General features: G+C 42.7%; 1 protein-coding gene across 1 annotated transcript in view; it reads right to left on the bottom strand.

Moving 5' to 3' along the window:
• Positions 1 to 5,775, bottom strand: part of RAP1B (RAP1B, member of RAS oncogene family) — a 38,821-nt gene extending 33,046 nt beyond the window's left edge. The window contains exon 1 of the mRNA XM_042467813.1: positions 5,629 to 5,775. The gene's annotated coding sequence lies outside the window, so the exon portion shown is untranslated. The remainder of the gene's footprint in view (positions 1 to 5,628) is intronic.
• Positions 5,776 to 6,000: the final 225 nt, after the last annotated feature.

Raw genomic sequence — 6,000 nt, forward strand, 5'->3', positions numbered from 1 at the left:
TCCTTCCTCTGAAATATAGTCTATTGCACCGGTTATTCATTGGCTATCTCCCATTCAAGTATTAACCAGAGCTGACCCTACTTTTTAATCTCTTTCTACAAGCGATCAGTTCAGATATCTGCAAAAAATACTGAATCTCCTACTGCTATTTCCAGCTTCCTGGGCAAAGAGAGGGAAAAAGGATATCCTGCCTACATTTGTCTCTGTCTTCATCCATTGTGGGTTTGGGGCCTAATTACTGTTTACATGTAGTGCTCTTGATGGATCTCACCCCCAAGAAGTGCATCAAGAGATAACAGAGAGAAAAATCCCCAATTTAAAACAGACAAAGGGACCCCTTTTCTGGGTTTGTATGGGAAAAAAAGTTTCCCCCTCTAAAACAAACCCTCCAGAAATTCAGAATCTTGCCAGTTTACCAAATTCCTGTGCTAATTTTAAAATTCAGTTTAATAATTTCATCACAGTATTATTTATCTTCAACAGTAAATTACATTGCTTATTTAGGCAAGAATATTCCTTTAAGAATAATTCATGGTCATGTCAAAATGCCTCTTTAATTGTTTTTACTACATAATTTACTTTTTACAGGTATTTACATACAATGCATGTTATCTAACCTCTGTGGCTTTTGTCAAAGAAGTAAATGTTCTATTTTGTCATCAACTGGGTTCCCAAAGGCTTTGCTTAAAAAAACCTATTTCTCTTTGCATGAGTTTAATCCCTAAACAGTACAACGTTACTTGGAAACATCTTTGATCAAGAGGTCAACAGTCACCATAAAGCAGGCCTCACTAAAACAGAAATGGTTCAGCAACTCCTCTACAAAATATAAATAGGCTAAGGTGATTAAATGCCACTTAAATGAATGACAGTACTTTGCTAGCTTCAGTTTTTTTAATGGACAGGAAGACTTGGAATTAATCCAATACATTGCAGCAAAACAGTGAGAACAGACACATGTAGGAAATGTCTGTGCAAAAGGTGATCACTGGGAGATGTTTCTTCATGGAGGCACTAAGTGTTACTCTCAGAACTGTTGATTAGTGTTCAACAAATCAACTTCAGAGTAAAATTCAAAGTAGGTGTATTAGAAGAATACCATATTTGTTTATTCACATGCCTATCCTGTTTGTACCAACTGGTGTATGCAAAACAGAATGTTATAGGGGATTTTTAATTTCACAAGGAGTAGTGCTCTCTCCCTGTTTCACCATTTCTTGGGCTTTTCACTCAGTCAAGCCATGTTGCAAGACACTAGCATGGCTGCCAGAAAAGTGACAATGCATACCAAATTATGGCAGGGAGAATTCAGCTTCCACCAACTATTTACCTCTTCTGAGACAAAGATTAGCTATCACTCTGTGAAGTGCATGAGAACAGGTCAGAGAAGTGACATTTTAAAAATTATGTGCCCTCATGTTTTGCTTGCTCTGTAGCATCAGCTGATCCATATGAAATCTATATTTCTATAGGGTAAGCCAAATGTTTACCCCAACTGGAAGCAGACCCAGTGAAATTGTGGAACTTGTACAACTGATGGATAACACATTTTTATAGGTGCACTCTTGTTGGGATTCACACTTGATTGAGCCCAATGTCTTGCTCGATTTATTCATCAAATAATTTAATATTTTTGCCACTTTTTATGCAAGCCGGAAATTGAGGCCATGAATTCACAATATAGAGCAAATCACATCAGAAGTGCAAAGAAAACTATAGAAAAATTATGAAGACGGTGACACATATAGCAAGCAGATCTCTTCCTACAGTATTAAGTCTGATTAAAGCCTTTTGCTCTTACTTAATCAAAAGTAGAAATATATTACACTGTTATAATGGAATGTAACTAGCTAAAGTCAGCTGGGCCTGGGAGCCATATAGTTTACGGTATATACTCATGTATAAGTCAAGAAATTTTTGACCCCCAAAACCTGAGCTGACTTATCCACGAGTCAATGTAAGTACTGCACTTTATCTCTTATTTAAAAATGAACCATGCTCTGGTGAAAAGCAAAAACATAATCTGTCCTGGAAACATTGACCCCTCCTCTATTCTCTCATCCATTCAGCCTTGAGGGTGAATACAAAGAGTTGTGCCTGCTGGAAATTTGTAAGTTGTCTGGCATTGTTTTTCTTGTTTCATCCTTTAGATAGATCCTTTGTCACATGCCCTATGCTTTACCCTTGACTTATTCATAGGTCAAATCAAAATCCATAATTCTGGCCCCAAAACCTGCCCTCGACTTATACATGAGGTCAACTTATAGTAGAGTATATACTGTTGTTCACATTTTCTATTTCCAGAAGTTGACTAAAATGCTAAACAATGTAAATCAGGATGAGGATGACACTCAAAATCAACTCTGGTATGATGAACAGTCTTGGGTACACTTAATTCAGAAAGATATGAATAAGGAAATACATGGCAATGTTCTTCTAATACCTGAAGAACTGTCACATCAAAGATGAAGTAGGCATAGTTTCTGTTGCGCCAGAAGGCATGACTAGAACCAGTAGTGAAAACTGCAGGTAAACAAATTTCAGCTAAGCTCAAGAAAAACTTCCTACTAATACAACAGACTGCAATGGTGTTTAAGGAGAATCTGGACAACTATTTGAATCTTGCTGCATCTGTGACACTTTAGATCCTGCACTAAGCAGACAGCTGGACTAGAATACAATCTCCAACGTCCTTTCCAATGATCTCGAAAGCCCCTTCCTAGGACTCTAGGTTATATACCATTGCTTGGATACTATAATCCCTTCCTTTGTGAACAAAAGAATCTCCCACTTAAAAAAGCTATCTGGTCACAGAAGGGGTCCCTTCCCAAGTAATGCTTTTCATTAATGGATGCTCATTATGTGCAGAGAGGAAAAAAAACTTCCAGTCCTATGTTTACAATTATGCATTAATTCTGAGGTACTGCATAAAGGTCTGCTTCAAAGTATTCAGGATTATAAAAATCATTCCTCCACATGCAGGAGTAGTCTCTAGAGAGCTATGAGAATTCAACGGAGACAATGGTCTCTGCCTTGCTACCTGGCTTTATATCACTGATATAGGGGTGAAGCAGATGGGCAGCTAGGAGCAGCCTTAGACTGGGCGATGATCAGTTCATATTCACATTTACACCCTACTGGCATCACAACATAGGACAAAATTAGGCAGAAACAGAATGGTTCATGCTACTCTTGCTAAATTTTCAGTTGCTGGTCAATTCTTAGGGTAGAGGGCCCCACCAATGTGGAGCAGTCATAATAATATTCCTCTACAAGTCTGTTAATCAAAAACAAACAATATTAGGTCTGCTTCTGAGAGTCATAAGTAGAAATGGGAAGAGACAGACTTGCCATGAAGTTGTTAGGAGTCCATATAAAAAAGTGCCCAGATAGGAAATGGGCCATAGTACCTGAAAGCTCATGCTATAAAGTATTAGCCAAAGCTCCACAGGAATCTACTGTTCTGAATGCAACAGACTAAAATCACTATACCTTGGAAACAGTGTTTTTCAGCAGCCTTTTCTCTATTTAGAAACAAGTTTTCACAGCCTCTACACTCTAAACCAGTCCAAGTCTTTCCTGTTTTCAAGGTAATATCATCTGCAGAGCACTACGGTAACCAAGCCTCACATGTATATTTGAGACAAACCTTGTGATCGAGACAAGCACAAGTGCTGAACAGCATTTCCAGACAGACACTAGATACTATTATATCCTGACTTTCTAGACATCGGCCTCATTGCAAGAGCACCCCAAGGCCACAATACTAACAGGAGCACCATCCTCCTCAGCAATCACAGGGCTTGGCAACCTTCATTTCAGTCCTGTCTGGTTTCAGTTTAACACAGGAAGTTACTCAAATATTGAATTAGGGCAAGTTAACTAGAAACGACAGAATACAGCGATTCGACAAAGGTAAAAGCACAAGATTGTTGGAGGGAGGGAGGGAGGGGGCAGCTTCCGAATAAAAGATGCATGTAAAACTCAGAATTTTTAATAACTATTATAAGACATATGAGAAAGGGTTGTAGGAGCTGGGCTTGTTCAGCTTGGTGAAAAGAAGACCAAGGGTGACATGACTGTACTCTTTAAACACTTCAAGAGAGGAGGGGTGGAGGACTGTTGTCTGCTGGCCCAGAAGGTTGGACCAGATCTAATGGTTGAAAGTTACAGGAGAATAGATTTCGAATGGACGTTAGAAGAAACCTCTTGACAGTAAGAGCAGTTTGGCAATTTGGAACCAAGTGCCTAAAGGTGGTGGGGTCGCCTTCTCTGGACATCTTCAAAAAGAGACTGGACAGATACCTGCGTGACGCTTGAATTTCAGTGTTTCCCAAACTCTGGTCCTCCAATTGTTTTGACTTCAGCTCCCCGAAGCCTCATCCATCTTGGCCAGGGATTCTGGGAGTCCAGAACTTTGGAGGCTAGAGTTTGGGAACTGCTGCTTTAGATGGAGATCCTGCACTGAGCAGAGGGTTGGGCTTCATGGCCCATGAGGCCCCTTCCAGCTCTATGCTTCAATGACTCTTCCATTTAGAAAAGTTACTTTCACTAAAGACACAAAAGTAAAATGCCTGCGCTCTTCAGCACAACTGGGCAGAAATTAATACTGGCTGATCTCAGTGATATTTGTGCCAAGAACTTGCATTTGGGTCCAAGGCAACAGACAACATCAGGAATGTGAAGTCAAAGGCTTTCATGACCAGTGGCCATAGTTTTCTATGAACGTGGCCCAGAAAACCCACAGAAAACTAGCATCAGGAACGTCTGTGGAGAGATCTTGAGGCACCTTTGAGACTAAGAGAAAGAAGATGGCAGCATGAGCTTTCCTAGACTTAAGTCTACTTTCAAAAGCATCTGAGGAAGTAGACTGAGGCCTACGAAAGGCCATGCTGCCAACTTCTCTATTTCAGTTAGTCTCAAAGGTGCTACAAGATCTCTCTACATAATGGGTGAAAACATTTATAGATTAGCATTGCCTTTTGCAGCTTGTCGTAACTGAGACTAATATTGGTAATACTGGTGAATATAAGAGCCTTATCACTATAAGGAATAGGAGACTATGCTTTTATGAAGTCCACAAAAGCTCCTGCTGCCAACTCCTTTCTTCCATTCAGTCTCAAAGGAGCTACAAGACCTCTCTACCTACTGACCTTAGAGACTAACACAGCTATACCTTTCCATTATACAACCAGGAGTGCCATAAGGGGAAGCACCAGAGGGCTACTCCCAACCAGCCAGCTCACCCCAGATTCCCCCCCGCCTTAATCTCTCTCTCTCTCTCTCTCTATATATATATATATATGGAGGCCAAATGAGACCCAAAGCGGGTTATCCCTGCAGTGCGGATGGAGCCCGGGGCAGAGGTGGCAAAGGGGCCCTAACTTTCCTTCCCTGAAGCCCCTAACTTCTCCTCCTGAGGAGGAGGAGGAGGCGGCCATTAGAGGCAGAGGCAGAGGGAACTGGGAGTGGCTGCTGGCTGCTTCGCCCGGCTTCCCTCCACTGGGTTCCGCCTCCGCCATGTTCTCGCTGGGAAGGAGCCTGGTCCCTCCAGAGAGGCGCCTCTCGCACACCCCCCGCGACGCCCTCCTCCTTGGCGCAGAGCGCAGCATGGCGGCCTCCACTTACCGGACGGTGCTGATGCTCCCAGCCGCCGCCGAAGCCACCGCCCCGGCCAAAGCCAACTCGCCCCTCTCCTTCCTTCCCTCCCTCCCTTCCTTCCTTCTGGCTGGGCGAGGCTTGCTTGGAGCCGTTGCCGTGACGCCTTTCGCGCCTGCGCACTACGGCCCTGCTGCTGCTGCTGCTGAGGGAGGAGGGAAAGGGCCCCCGAGAGGACTGCGCATGCGCACAGGCGCCGCAACCTTAGGCAGGGCCTCTCTCTCTCTCTCTCTCACTGAAGGGAAGAAGTTGGCAGCAGGGGCTTCCCTAGGCTTCACTCTGCTCCCTCAGATGCATTGGGATGTAATAATAATAATAATGATGATGTAGAGAGAGCTTGAA

This window comes from Sceloporus undulatus, chromosome 5, assembly GCF_019175285.1.
Source record: "Sceloporus undulatus isolate JIND9_A2432 ecotype Alabama chromosome 5, SceUnd_v1.1, whole genome shotgun sequence".
In the NCBI taxonomy this organism is placed as follows: Eukaryota; Metazoa; Chordata; class Lepidosauria; order Squamata; family Phrynosomatidae; genus Sceloporus; species Sceloporus undulatus.